General features: G+C 40.7%; 1 long non-coding RNA gene across 1 annotated transcript in view; it reads right to left on the bottom strand.

Moving 5' to 3' along the window:
- Window positions 1-9,600: 9,600 nt before the first annotated feature.
- LOC119865422 overlaps window positions 9,601-15,267 on the bottom strand; it is a 30,320-nt gene continuing 24,653 nt past the window's right edge. Inside the window, exon 4 of the long non-coding RNA XR_005377197.1 lies at window positions 9,601-9,652. This is a non-coding gene — a long non-coding RNA (uncharacterized LOC119865422). The remainder of the gene's footprint in view (window positions 9,653-15,267) is intronic.

Here is a 15,267-nt window from a genome sequence, read left to right as displayed (position 1 = left end):
GAGCAAGCCACTGGAGACAATTGCTAAAAATAAAACACTTTGCTTATGAGGTAGTGACCACCCATTGCCAAGGGTCTGATGACTGCTTCGGGGGGAATTAAGCACCTGGTAAAGTTATTGACCAGTCAGGGGTCTAATGCAATGTCATAGCCAATGTCTTCCTCTTCCTCTTCAGGCTCTTGGATTTCCTTTGTAGGCAAGTTTTCTTCTTGGCTCATCAGAGAGACAAGTAGATCTTCTGAAATCTAGCTTTAAAGTGCTCATCATGAAGAATTCTCTTCAGGCTCGTTCAGAGAACTAGGAAGGAAAAAAATCTTCCCCTCTCTGCCTGGGCAGAATAGGGAAATATGGGAAGGCCCTTGTAGACTTCTGTCCAGGAGAACGCCTCAGGAAGGAGCAATAACTCTCTGCTGGCTGTTCTTTGAAGTGGGAGAACCTGGTATTTTTTGAAAAACCACCACTATTTCAAACAACATTCTAACGACCCTCTGACAGGGATGTTCTGGAAGGGGTGGGTAGGGAGGATAGAAGCTGGTTTGCAAATGGAACGCCAGTTGTCTGAATGATCTGCTCTTTTGAAATGTCTGGAATTTTCTTCTTCAAAGAACTACTAAGTGGACTCTGGCCTTCAGGTATTCTGAAAACTTCTCCAGACTTCCAGCAACTTCCCTAGCTTATGTGGAGACCACTCATGTACTTATAAAAATAATAATCTATAAGATTTATCACATTCTATGTCTGTTCTGGGTAAATTCCCAGCCATGAAAGACATGAGTCATACTTTGTGTGGTAAAGGGAGTTGGCTGTATTTCTCACTTGTTGGTCAAAGATGAGGAATAAAGGTGGAAGGGATTATCTTAAAAATCAGGATGGGAAGTGGACACATGTGTATGTTGCAATTCAGGATCAAGAGATTTCTTGGTGTGCTCTTGTATGATTTGGGATGAAAAATCCTTGTGGCAAAAAGAGAACAGGAAAAAATATTTCTTCTGGAGGGTTTTTGGGTGGGTGAGAGGTGGGGTGAGGAAAAAAGGACAAATGGTATCAGAACTTGTCTTTATTCTAATGACTGGTATTCTGATGGAGAAATGAATAGTGCAATACCAAAACTTGCTCCAAAGCTATAAATATTCCTAGAATTAAGAATTTTAAAAAAATCTTCCTGTTTTTTTTCCCCCAAACATGTTCCCCCAATACCAACAGTTGACTATTAACTTCTCTTGTGGGGTGAAGGGATAGAAGGGGAAGGGGAAAGAGGCAGTGGAGAAGCTGCTACCAATTTATAACAATGGTGCAGTCCAGGAATCCAAAATAAAAGGCATTCCTGATCATTATTCAATTATAATTAATACTTTTGGATTCTTTGAAGGATTGAGATAATTTACATGAAAATTTTTCTTCATCAAACTCACCTTGTTAATCTACTTGCTGGAGGGGATCCATAGCCTCACTGAAAGTTAATGAGTTCTTAGACTAAAAATTGGAGTGTGTGCAACATATTTGTAGAATTTAGAAGAACTATGTGGGAGGTTAGGATACTCCAAGTATACTGATTCCTTAAAAATAAAACTATTTGCATGCCAAAACTGATATAAAAGCATTCTTTCACATTACTAAGAAAATAAACACAATATTCTGGAAGATGTTGTGTAATTATTTGGTAAAGAATTGATTCACTGATGGGAGAGACAGTAATGTATATATTGTATCTTTCATTGAGGTCCGAGCCTTTTTATTTTGCAAGTGAGATTTGGAAAATTCAATAAATTGACAGAATGTATATTTAAAAATTGCCAATGTATATTTAAAAATAGTAAAAAGAAAAAAGTTAAATTGCTTGTATATGTTCATTATAGTCAGTGACCATAATCTTAAAACCAAAAGTAGGGCACATGGTCTGCAAAACAGTATTATACAATCATTCAATTTGCAAGTATTGCTTGAGTGCCTACTGTGTGCTAGGTACTATACCAGTTTCTGGCTATAAAATGATGAACTAGAGAGTCATACAGGGTGATCACAGAACAAAACATTTCAAATTGAACCTGCCTCAGAAAATATACATGACTGGTTGTAATTACACATCATGACTCGTTGAATGTTACAAATTTCCCACATTTTTTGATCGACTTTACCGGGTAATTTTTTTCATATGACAAAATGTCAGTATTTATACATAGGTTTCCACACATAAAATACAGTGTGTATGTCGTGGTTTATAGGCTTTTGTTAATGGTAAGTCCCTGAAGCCTACAATTTAGAAATGGCTTACATTCCAGAAGTTTGTTTACAAGTCACTTGTTCAGTGGTTGGTTTCCAAAGCCAATCAGCAAAAACCTATTTAACCTAAAAAAGAGCTGAAACAAAACACCAGTCTTATAATTAAAACTAACCACTAAGTTTAACAATGTGTCTAAGGTTGAGGGCATTCAAAGTTCAATTTGTGGTTCTAGAAGCACATATTTCCTAGAAGCAGCGTTGTGATGGGAGTGGGAACATTCCCCTGATTCCAAGATAATAAGGAAATTATCACCTAAGTAGGAGCAGACCCAGGTTTTGTGGCCTGAAGTTTTAACACGTGTGGGGCCTTCTTTAGGAGGAACACACCATTATGAATACAAAACAAGACATGAGGCCTTGGAAGGGACCTGTGCAAGGACCTCTGAAATTTAAGCTTCATTAACACTTTAGTAAATCTGTGTCTACATCGATGACAGGGTCAGGTCAGGAGTAACAATTGAGAGATGGGAGATTTGACAAAGAGGGTGAAGATTAATGGGGAACAGGTAAAGGACAAGAGGGACAGATACCGGGACCCTCACAAGGTGAATGCCTGGGGAGGAGATGTTTAATAGTTGAGGTTGTTTGTTCCTGCATCAGGGATCATGTGCAGAGTCAGGACTAAGGGCACGTTATTGGAGGGGCAGGGCCTTTGGGGTTGCAGGATGGGGCCATGTGTGGGACATCAACAGGGTTAGTGAAAGGTTGGGTGGGTCTGTCCCAAAGGCCAAAAGTGGAGAGATGGGGATGGGGACAGATTCTATAGCTGAAGTGGGCTGGGGTGCAGGGGTTCAGGTTAACTTCATATTGCTGTGGTTAGGGGGTAGAAGGATTGGGTCAACTTCAGGGAAGAGGATTGTGAGGGAAGAAGGAAGGTACATTCTCACCTGTAGCAGATGGAGGAAAGAAGTGACAGGTGCAGGGGTGGTGAGGAAGGGCGGGGTCCCACCAAGTGCAGAAGAGCAGTGATGTAAGGGTCATGCATAAGTCAGAAGCCTTGAGTCAGGCACTGCCTGTGATTATGAAGGATGATAATGCTCACACCAGGCCAGAAAATGATTTGGATAACTTATGAATTGAGAAAACCTAATTATTTTAGATGAATTAAACCCTAAGCAAATTAAAACGTGTTAGCAAACCTTCACAAACCTATAATTGATCTGTATCAGTTAGGCTTAGGTTAAATTTTAGCAAGTACCCTGCGGTTGACAAGAGATAGGCCCATGGTCTTTAGATAAAGGCCACTGGTCTGGTCAAGAACAATTATCTTTCTTGAGGAACAAATGAAATGAGATTTTGATTTCTAAGAGTAGAATTGCTGGAAACAAAGCAAGCCGAGAAATGGAAAGTCCATATTTGAGCACCACACAGTCATTTCCCCCCTAAAATCTCTGTCAGAGAGAAGCTGTGTATCTGACTTTTTCACAATTCAGCTACTGCCTGATACAGCCCCAGGCCAGTGTCCTGAAGAGTCTCACCAGAGAGGTTTCCACTTTTCATGTCCTAAGTGTTCTGACTCTGAGAAGAATGCAAAGGCAATTATTCCTAAGTATGTATCTCCAAATAGTATCCTTTAAAAAACCATTTACAGCATTGGGCAATGATGCAGAATGGTAGTTATGGAATATAGGGGTAATATGCAAAGAAATAACCAAATGCTCAGTGTGTTTGGAGTTCTGCAATCTGAATCTAAGATCATATAATATATGAGAGGCCCCTGAGGTGTCTTTCTTATTCGTGGGCAAGGATATTTCCAGCAAGAAACAGAAAATGTGTGCCTGTGAAGTGTATCAGTCAGGCTGTCTGACCAGAAAAGCAGAGCCATTCCAGGTTTTTCCAACAGAGGAAATTTGATACAAAGAATTGGTTACCTAGGAAATGGAAGACCTGAGGAGGCAAACTTGGAAGCTAGAAAGGAGAGGGATTCCAGAGATTAGGAACAATAGGAAGCTGCTCCCACTTTTAGACTGGAGGGACGCTGGGAAATGTAGTTCCCTGTAACCAAAGTGGGGTACTGGATTCAGATGAGAGCAAAGGGAGTGTGGCCTGCACATCGCAAAACCTGAAATTTTGGATAATGCATACTGTTACCAAACCACCTTGGAATTAGTAACCCCTTCTATTATCAACCCTGCATTATATTTCCATAAGGTGACTCGAAAATGTTACTGAATCACCACTTAGATTCCTGAACTTAACTTTTAATTATTTTTTTTAAAAGATTTTATTTATTTATTCATGAGAGACAGAGAGAGAGACACACAGGCAGAAGGAGAGGCAGGCTCCAGGCAAGGAGCCCGATGTGGGACTCGAACCTGGGAATCCAGGATCACACCCTAAGCCAAAGGCAGGCACTCAACCGCTGAGCCACCCAGGCATCCCAACTTTTAATTATTTTTAATATAAAAATTCATTGTGAGTAGATAATACAGGCACACAAAACAAAATTCAAAAGTCACAGTAAGATAATAAGTAGTGAAAACTCTCCTCCACTCCTCATCACTCCTAGCCCCCAGGTCTGACCAGTGTTCTTATGTAGCCTTCTATGTATCTATACTATGTGTCTACACCCATATTCATATCTTAATGTATACCTATCTTTTTCTATATGTGAAGGATACATATTCCTACTCCCATCACCCCCTAAATGGGAGCATACTATATGCACTGCTCTACTGACCTATACTTCAGAACCAACTGGGACCTACCAATTTAATGCCTAAGATATTTCTTCTCTTTGGAAATACAGTGGGTGTAACCATTGGGTCAGGCATGTGCCTCGATGATGAAGGACTATAAATCATAAGGCTTGCAGACATTCAATGTTCAACTAGTCATGCAAAGAATTCTCCAAGGCAGTAATTCAGCAGAAGATTTGTCAAGTCTGTCAGGATGATTCAAAGGTTTGGAATGACTCATTGGGGCTTGGGTTAAATAATCTTGGCTTAATCATATCAATTGGAGCAAAGGTAAGTTGAAGATTAAAATCCTAGTAGCTTAGTATCTCATCTGGACACTGGCAGAGAGATTTTCTGCTCAGCCACAGTGTCAGGATTAAAAAAGGTCCCAAATGCCTCATATCGTATGCCATGATAATGTCTATGTGGATTAAAGAATTTGTATATTGTTAATGTTTATGTACATTTATATACGCAAATACAAATGCATATGTATATTCATATATTTTGCACACACACACTGAAAGGAAATATCAATTTGAAAATTTCTCACATTTCTGGAGCAGGGATATCTTTATAAGCTTAGAAATGATAGAAGAAATTACAGAGATAAAAGTAAATTGAATTCATAAGGACATTAATATGTTCTGCACATAAGAATGCAAGAATGTAAAAAATATAACACTGAGAAAATACTTTTAACAAGTATGACAGATGAAAGATGATATCTTAACTATTTGACACATTCATATGAAGCCACAGAATATGATAACAGCAAGAGCCTCAACTCTGAAATTAGACTTCTTACGATGTGCACATATCTGGGGCTCAGTTTCTTCATCTGTAAAATGGTGACACCAGTAATATGGAGTTTTGTAAAGTTAAAATGTGATTATATCTGTGTAGTACTTAGAACAGTGCCTCTTGACACTCAGTAGGAGTCAACTATTATTACTAATAAAAAATATTGTTAGACAAATAAATGGACAAAGGACCTGAACAGTTAATTCACCAAATGCAATTAATAATTAATTAATAAAAGAGAAACTTTCAAATGTATAATTCATTCCAGGAGTATATTGTTCTACTTTTCCCAAAATAGTTTAAAAAAATTAATACCCAGTGCTACTGAGAATAGAGTAAAACCAACAACACCTCTTGGAGCAACAACATTAGAACTATTCTTTTTTTTTTTTTTTAAGCTATTCTTGGGAAAAAAAAAATTGCAATGCATATGCAAGCCATAAAATGTTTAAATTCTTGTTTAACTTGATAATGTTGCTATTTACAATTTTCCTTAAAGATATAATCCAAAGAGATAAAATATTATGAACTTATTTTTTTCTGCATTATTTATGAGAACTGTAAAATGGTTTCAATTTTTTGCTATTGGAGACATTGCTGCTGTCCTATAGTTTTCATGGGTATGTGTGTATATTTCTTCAGGATCCATTCCTAGAATGAAATTGCTGGCTCAAATATTTGCACATTCAGATTTCTTTCTTTTTTCTTTTTTAAGATTTTTATTTATTCATGAAAGACACAGAGGGAGAGAGAGAGAGAGAGGCAGAGACATAGGCAGAGGGAGAAGTAGGCTCCATGCAGGGAGCCCGATGCTGGACTTGATCCCAGGACCCCGGGATCACACCCTGAGCCGAAGGCAGACCCTCAACCACTGAGCCACCCAGGCGTCATTCAAGATTTCTGATAGTGACTTCCCAAACCATATTGTGAGAAGACTTTATCAATTTATGGCTCCATGAACATTTTTTAAAGAAAGAGTCAAAAACAGAGGTCCCATGAAACCAACATAAGACATAATCAAATGTACCTAAAAGTAGACCTATACCTATATTTCACCTTCATCATCTTCATAGAGGTGGCTTATTTTTGGCTTTACTCTTTCAGATATCCTTATGAATTTGGCTAACTCATGATCCTACCATATTTCCTACCCCCCTTTTTATTTTGAGAATACTTGTGATTATCATCTGGTCAGAATACTCATTTCTGGGCTTGGGCGTAGAAATATGTATCAGTTGGCTAGAGGACACTACAGGTCAATAGCTTTGTAGGTTAAGCTCATTTTTATACATCATTGTGTAGGGCATGGTCATGCAGGTTACCTGGGCAGGTAGGCACTGACATCTAGTGTGCTGCAGTCACCAAAGAACCTGTGCCCTGGGTGTAAGCAGGGGAGAGCAGAGCTCTCCTGGAGGCAATGGCTCTTTTTCAAGTTCAAGCAAAGAGGGTTTCTGGGGTCTCAATTGCCTTGATCATTCATAATTAAACATTTCTCTATTTAATTGATTCTTCAGCTCTTTGTTTAACTGACTCTATTGATAGAGCCCATCATATTAAAAGGATGATGAGAAGTTTATATTAATAGTTGGCCTTAGGATTTAAAATATAAGTACAGTTCAAGCATAGTTGAGCCTCTGGCTTTGATGAGAAAAAGTTTTGGTGAGCTAAGGAACCCAATGAGATTAGGGCTGGTGGTGGGAGGGTGGTGGGGGAGGATGGATTAAATAACTGATGGGTATTGAGGAGGGCATTTGTTGTGATGTGTGCACCAGGTGATGAGCACCAGGTGATGTATGCAATTGTTGAATCACTCTATTGACGCTAATAAGACTCTATTTTAACTAACTAGATTATAATAAAAACTTTAAAAAAAAGAGAAAATACAGACAGTCTGAAATTTACCTTATCATTGATAGATTTTAGAATATTATAAAATCTGGGATGCCTGGATGGTTCAGTCAGGTAAGGGTCAGACTCTTGATTTCAGTTCAGGTCATGATCTCAGGGTTGTAAGATCAAGCCCTGCGTCTGGCTCCACGCTCAGCAGAGAGTCTGCTTGAGATTCTCTATCTCCGTCTTCCTCTGCCCTGCATCCCCATGTGTGCCCTCTAAATAAGTAAGTAAATAAATAAATAAAATCTTAAAATGAAGAAAATCATAAAAGTTATCTCTGATTTGTATACTTTCAAGTGATGAAATAAAAATAGAGCTAAGATATATCTAGCACACAATTGTCATAGCTGTTGAGTATGGTTCCACTGCTAAACTTTTTTCCTCAGGTGTCAATTGAGGTATTTTCAAGCAGATATAATTATTGCTATGCAATGGATATGAAATAGGATATTTCCCTCATCTGTCACTAGGCACAAGTAACGATTCCAACGGTTAGCTCTCTGATAAGTTGTGACTTGTCTTCTAAAGTAAGAAGAAATCTACATTGTAGTTCACATTGTGTAAAGTAGAACATGCACAGCGTGTCTGCAAAAGCAATCAATAGTGAATGATTAAGAGAAAATCCTGAGCATAGAGATGAGGGACTGATGTATATAGACTGGGTAAGGATCTCACAAAACTCGCAGCATGGGTTAATCCTATGAACCTAAATAACATCAAGAAAGGTTTAGGTTAGACCTAAAGGAGAGAAGGAAAATAGGAAAGAAGAAAGGCAGGGAGGAAGGAATAGGAGTTAGGAAAGAAGTTAGGAAGAAAAGAAGGAAAGGAGGAAAGGAGGAAGGGAGATGGGGTGGGGGGTGTCTTTGTGATCCAGGAAGAGGGAAAATGAGAACTGAATGCATATGAGCCACAGCTCTCAGGCTCCTTCTGGGAGCTCCAAAACCTTTGAGTCTGAAGACCCATGTCCTTGACTATTCGGGGAGTTTGGATCTACTAATGGGAAGTTGCCAAGTCACAGTAACGTTGAGTCCAAGCCAGCTGTTGAGTTCATGAGGATCCCAGGCAAAATGAGCATGTACAGGGCTGATAGGACCAGGGTGTCGGGTGGGCAGGCAACATTAGGCATGTGTGCTAGAGGGTACATGGAACAGGAGGTACATGGCAGCGACGACTATTTGCCAGGTTCTCTGGTGATGGCAGTAGCTTTGGGGCAAACTAGTTTGAGTTACTGGGGTAATAAGGGGTGGGACTGGTAAAACCACAGGTTGTTCTTATATTTTGCCGAAGCCTCAGAACCAAGCATCTTTCTTGTCAAACTACTAAACTGGGTCAGTTTAGGGGCGCTTGAGTGGCTCAGTTGGTTAAGCGTCTGCCTTCGGCTCAGGTCAGGATCCCAGGGTCCTGGGTTCAAGTTCTGCATTGGGCTGTGTGCTGTGCTCAGCGAGGAGCCTGCTTCTCCCTCTCCTCTGCCCCTCCCTCCGTCTGTGCGCTCTCTTTCTCTCTCTCTCAAATAAATAAATAATAAGTTAAAAATAAATACTGAGACGGTTTACAAATAAAATTGCATTGATCTCAGTTACCTCATCAATCTTTCCTTTTCTTTTTAGCAAGAGCACTTTCTGTCACAGAAACGAGTCTTTGTCTCCCATCCCATTTCCTAAAAAACGGAGGTACTATGAGGGCAATGTATCTTTGGGATGATTCCCTGGTTCACATGAGTGTTGTCTACATGTTTTTATCTAGAAGATATAAACCCTGAGGTTAAATGGCAGGTCGTGATAGGATACTCATCACTTACCTTGACACAAGACAGGAAGCTCAACTTCAATAAAAATAGGTAACTTGGGATCCCTGGGTGGTGCAGCGGTTTGGCGCCTGCCTTTGGCCCAGGGCCCGATCCTGAGGACCCAGGATCGAATCCCACGTCGGGCTCCTGGTGCATGGAGCCTGCTTCTCCTTCTGCCTGTGTCTCTGCCTCTCTCCCTCTCTCTGTGTGACTATCATAAATAAATAAAAAAAATTATTAAAAAAAAATATAGGTAACGTTCACGAGGTGGTTTTGCTGAACTGGGCCCTGGGCTAAGTACTTGTACACATTGCATAATGCGAACTGGATGACATCCCCTTTGATGTCTTTATTGCATTGCATTTATTAGCCACATATAGATGAGGAACCTGAGTAATAGGGGAGTTAAGGAACTTGCCCATAATCACCTAGTAAATGGCAGTAACCGAGACATTTTCACTCTCATAAGATATTGCATTCCCAAACCTAAGGAAATCCTAAACCTCAATATACTCAAGTAATGGACTGGCTCCATCTACCTATTGTAGTTTCCTTTTGGTACCTTTAGCTAGGAATATAAACTGTTTTTGAACCCCAGCCTGGAAGGCCAGCTTTGAGTTGCACCCCCCTGTGCACACGGCATGCACATAAATACCGTAATATCATCAAAGACTGAGCCCAGCTGGCTGCTCAGCACACCACAGGCTCTGAGTCCCCTCGCAAGACCCCCAAAGCAGACTTAATACTCCTGGGAAAGCACTGTCCTCCCTCAGTCACAGAGTTCGGGGGAAACACTGTGACTCTGTAATAATCCATGACACGTAATGCGGGAGGAAACCACTTTATCTGCAGAGCTTAGGCCCAGTGATAAGGGACCATTCGAGTAGGGTTTTTTCTTTCCTCATGGTTGGCAGAAACCCAATCGAGCTGCCATCAGTTCCTCCTAAGGCCAGAGACCGAAAGAAACTTCTGAGGCCAGAAAAAGACCGAAAAAAAAAAAAAAAAAAAAGCTATGTCACCCAGCAGTAGAGCATGACAGGTGACAGATGACACACCAGCTGCCAGGTACTCTTCTCACAGCCCTGCTCTAGGAGGTCCTTCTGAGGGGCTTTGGACTTTTGCTCTCTCAACCTAAATACTTTGGGATGGCACAGAAACGTGTTGAGGCAATGCAATGCCAGCTCCATCAGGAGGGGCTGCCTTCAGATGGTCCCTGCCCTCCCCTAGCTAGGAGGCTGCAGGTCAGCATTCGAGATACGGGTAGATCTGACCCAGCTGAACCAGGGAGTACCTTGCAACTAGTGAGGGATCTGGAAAATGTTCACAACGCCCTGTTAAGTGAAAACAGCAGCTTATAAAACAGCAGTGTGCTCAAAATATGCACGGAAAAAGACTAGAAAGATAGATACCACAAAGTTAATGCTGGTTACCTCTAGACAGTGGGAATATGAGTGAGTTCTTTTTCGTTTTATTTTTTTTTATCATTTTATTTTTTATGAGTAGCTACCGTGAGTGAGGCATCATAAGTTCTCATGAGCATTTTCTTTTAGGTTCTAAAAACACATATGATATATGACCATCTGTTTCTTCTGTAATAAGAAATAAGCTATTTTTCAAAGACCGCCTCATATCTATTAAGAAAACTTTTACCACCTTGGAAGGAAATCCAATGCTCGAAAACCCCAAACATATGTACAAATAAGCTGGGAAGTGACCATTCATTTTACAAATGGATTCACCATACACTTCTTTTAAATAGAATGTTCTTTAGCACTCAATATCTGGTTCAGTTTGCAATAATTTGCTTCAATAATGAGGGTAATATAAATTCAAACTTTATAAATTGTGCTAAAATTATTTACAGGCCTTTTGGCATAGCCTTTTAATCCAAGTTAGAACCAATAAAGGAGAAAAGTAAACTAGGCTGATGAAATGTTCTTGTCTGTGGAGTACAGATACACAGATACTGTGCTTGTAGCAGAGGTGCCTTCCTGTCTACGGACATCTCTAATAGGCTTGGCAAGCTGAGCTGGCTGCAGGCGCTTGGCAGCTTCTACCCCAAGCCCACCCCTTCCCCCATTCCTATAAGCCTCGCAGCTTTCTCTCATCTTTAAGTGCATCACCTACAGTGGAGGCCAGTAGCCGTGAGGGAGGGAGGTGAAGAAGGAGGAGTCCTGCTATGCTGCTTGGAGTCATGGCCTAATGTTAGTTCTCAAGTAACAGACTAAAACAGACCTCACCATTTTCAGAGTTACCTGTAGGACATGAGCATCTATCAAAGGGGTTTTTGTGCGGTCCTAGAGGCTGCAGGAGGCCTTGAGTGAAGGGTATGTTGGGTGCTGGGACCCTTCAACCTCCCTCTTTAAGGATGGAAGTTGTAAGAGGTTAAAGCAAGAAGCAAGGATCCCCCTATAACCAGGTATGGTAGACAGGTGAGTTAGAAGAGTGGCTTGGTATGCCCATCTGAGCCCACTTCTATTCGGTTCCTATCATGTGCCAGGCACTGGGCTAGCGTGGAGGTACAAGTGGTTTAGAGGGCAAGGCAAGACAAAGCTTACAAAAGTACACAAACCTATAACACTGCAGAGAGTAAGCTGAGGGATGTGAGAGAGAAGTGTCAACAGAAAGTTAGCATAGAGATGGTCCTTCTTAAAGGATGGAAATGTTTTCTGGGGCGGGTGGCTTCAAAAGGGTCAAGAATTTTTTTTTCTTTTTAAGATTTTATTTATTTGAGAGAGAGTGAGTGAGCGAGAAGAGGGGAAGAGGGAAAAGAAGAAACAGACTCCCCTGCTGAGCAGGGAGCCCGATGTGGGGCTCGATCCCAGGATCCTGGGATCAGGACCTGAGCCAAAGGCAGATGCCTAACTGACTGAGCCACCCAGGTGCCCCCAGGGGTTGAGAATTCTGACAAGCAGAGAAGGCAACAGGGAAATCAGTGGATGGACCAGCCTGAGCAACGGCAATGGAGCGCTTTCATTTTTGAAAAGCGTGCAATGCAGTGGTTTTTAGTCTATGCTCTAAGCTGTACAACCAACACCAGTATCTAATTCCAGAACATTTTCATCACCCCCAAAAAGAAACTCCATACTCACTAGCAGTCTCTCCTCTTCCCCCAGTTGCTGACAACTACTAATTTACTTTCTGTCTCTATGGATTTGTCTATCCTAGACATTTTATATCAATGGAATCATGTAATATGTGGCTTTTTTGCATCTGGTGTCTTTCACTTAGCATAATATTTTCAAAGTTCATTCAGTTGGTAGCAGACATCAGAACTTCCTTTCTTTCTATGGTCAAATAGCATCCCACTATGCAGTTATAACATTCTGTTGATTCATTTATTAATTGGTAGACATTTGGGTTTTTTTCTACATTCTGGCTATTATGAATAAAGCTGCTATGAACATTTGTTTATCCATAGGCATCTGTCTTAGTCAGTTAGGGATGCTTTAAAAAAAACAAAACCCAAAAACATAGACTGAGTGGCTTATAAACAACAGAAATTTGTTTCTCATAGTTCTGGAGACTGGAGGTTCTAAGATCAGGGTGTCAGCATGGTGGGTTCTGGTGAAGGCTGGCTGTCTTTGAGGTTTTAGATGTCTGTCTTCTCAGTGTGTCCTCAGATGGCAGAAAGAGAACTAGAGAGCTCCATGGGGACTTGCTGGGCACTAACCCCATTCATGAGAGCCCCACCCTCATGACCTAAATCACACCCAAAGGCCTCACCTCCTAACACCACCACACTGGGGGTTAGGATTTCAACATAGGAATCTTAGGTTGATATAAACTTGAGTGACTGAATTCCCAAGTATTTTCTTCTCTATCAAAGAACCTGGCAGTCTTCCTAGGGCTTCCCTCTGGCTCAGACCTCATGAATCTAGGTAAACTTTTTATTTATTTATTTATTTATTTATTTATTTTTTTAGATAAACTTTTTAGGGACCAACTTGGCTAGCTTGTTCTTTTTGCAGGCTCTGGAGTGAATCCATTTCTGAGCTCCTACTAGATAGTTTCTTAACCTAAGCTCAGGTATTTCTTCCTCATTCCATGTATGGACAAGGCACAGGCTGCCACCTGTCTGTGCCAAGTTAGGCTGTCGTTTTACAGGTGGGAATCCTCATTCTCATAGCATGCAGGCTGCTTTGCCCTTCGTGGCTATCTTCAAAGAGACAGGATTTCCATCCTGCTTCAGTTGAAAGAGAAAAAACTCAAAACTTTTGGCATTCTTAAGCCATCATTAATGCATGAGAATGTTACCTAAACACTTATTTCAAAGAAGGAAATATTCCAAGTTATTGTTAAAAAAAAAAAACTCTCAGAGCATAACCCTTAAAACTGTACTGTTGTTGTTTTAGGTACAATTTTGAAATGTACCTAATATATGAACTTGAGTCTAAGATAAGTAAATCTTGGCCTGAATCCACAGATGACTCCTTAAAACTATTCTTCTTTCTCCTAACTCTTCTCTTAACCCCTTGCCCCAAACCACAGCCCTCTCTCCCTTATCTCCCTCTCAATAACTATAGACCTTTCTCTCTCTCTCTCAAAAAAAAAAAAAACAAAAAAAAACCCAACAAAAAACAAAAACCCTAAATCATACTTTCCCTTCTTAAAACTCTCTTTTCCAAACCACAGCCCCTGGCCTTTTCTTTCTAGTTACCTCATCTCCCAAGCCGCAGCACTCCTTCTCAAAACTTCTCTTTAAACTCATTTCCCAAACATAGTCTGTTTCCCAAAACCCACATCCCTGAGCTGCAGTCCACTCCCAGAAACCAAGACACACATGTCCTATCATTCGAGGACAGTGCTGGGACGGGATCCAGGAGAGAAGCATCAGGGAGTTATGACCTGCGGAGGATGTGCAGCAACATGAGGAGGTTGTGGTGGTCAGTGATGTGAGAATCATGATTTAGTGCCCCCTGGACAAGCTCTAGCTATGGGCAGCTCCCTGCACTTGGCTGGGCTTTGATTTTCTCATCTGGCATGTGCTGGGCCTCTGGCTCATAGGAGGCTCTCGGCGATATGCGTTGGCTTGGTTAAGTGGTTGGGTGAAGTACTGGGATGAGGGGACCTCCAAGCTCCTTTCAGCTTGATGTAAAACACTAACATCCACATAGTCAAGATGGAGCGGATCACAGAACTATGGAAGTTTGAATTATCCCACCAATTACCTCCATTTGTTCTTCACTTTGTGTGGCTGAGTTCTTTTTTTTGTTAAGGAGAACAATAAATGGAATTTTACTGGGGAGAGATGTAAGACAGTTGCTTTTGCCTTTGGACTCCAAACTTCTTGAATGTATATCTGTCAGTGGGCTGCTAATGAAAATAGTTTTGGTTCCATGGGAATAATTGTGAGGACAATGAAATCCAGAGATGTGAACTAGGAGTACAGGATGTCGACCCAGGGGCGTTCTAAATTGCTTCAGAAGGCACTAATAAAAGAAAAATGCCATGGTTAATAAATATTTGTTGACTGATTAAAGAACAGGAATACTGAAAATGCCTCTGATAAAGATATCTTGTAGCTCTGAGCTCATATACGTACCGGGGACCAGATGTAAATGGATATGCTGGTTTCAGTTAACAAATAACCCCTTCTGAAAAGTTCTAAAAAAAATTTTTTTAACTCCAAATGGATCATGGATAGAAATGTAAAGAGGTAAACTATATACAACTTTTAGAAGAAAACGTGAGAAAATCTTCATGACCTTGGGTTAGGCAAGGAGTCGCTAAAAAGAAACACCAAAGAATGACCCTGCACACACACACAAAACATTGATGTCTTGGTCTTCAAGAACATTTAAAACTTTGCTCTGTAGATGATGC

This window comes from Canis lupus, chromosome 23 (assembly GCF_011100685.1).
Source record: "Canis lupus familiaris isolate Mischka breed German Shepherd chromosome 23, alternate assembly UU_Cfam_GSD_1.0, whole genome shotgun sequence".
Taxonomy (NCBI): Eukaryota; Metazoa; Chordata; class Mammalia; order Carnivora; family Canidae; genus Canis; species Canis lupus.
This window is presented reverse-complemented; position numbering and strand designations above follow the sequence as displayed.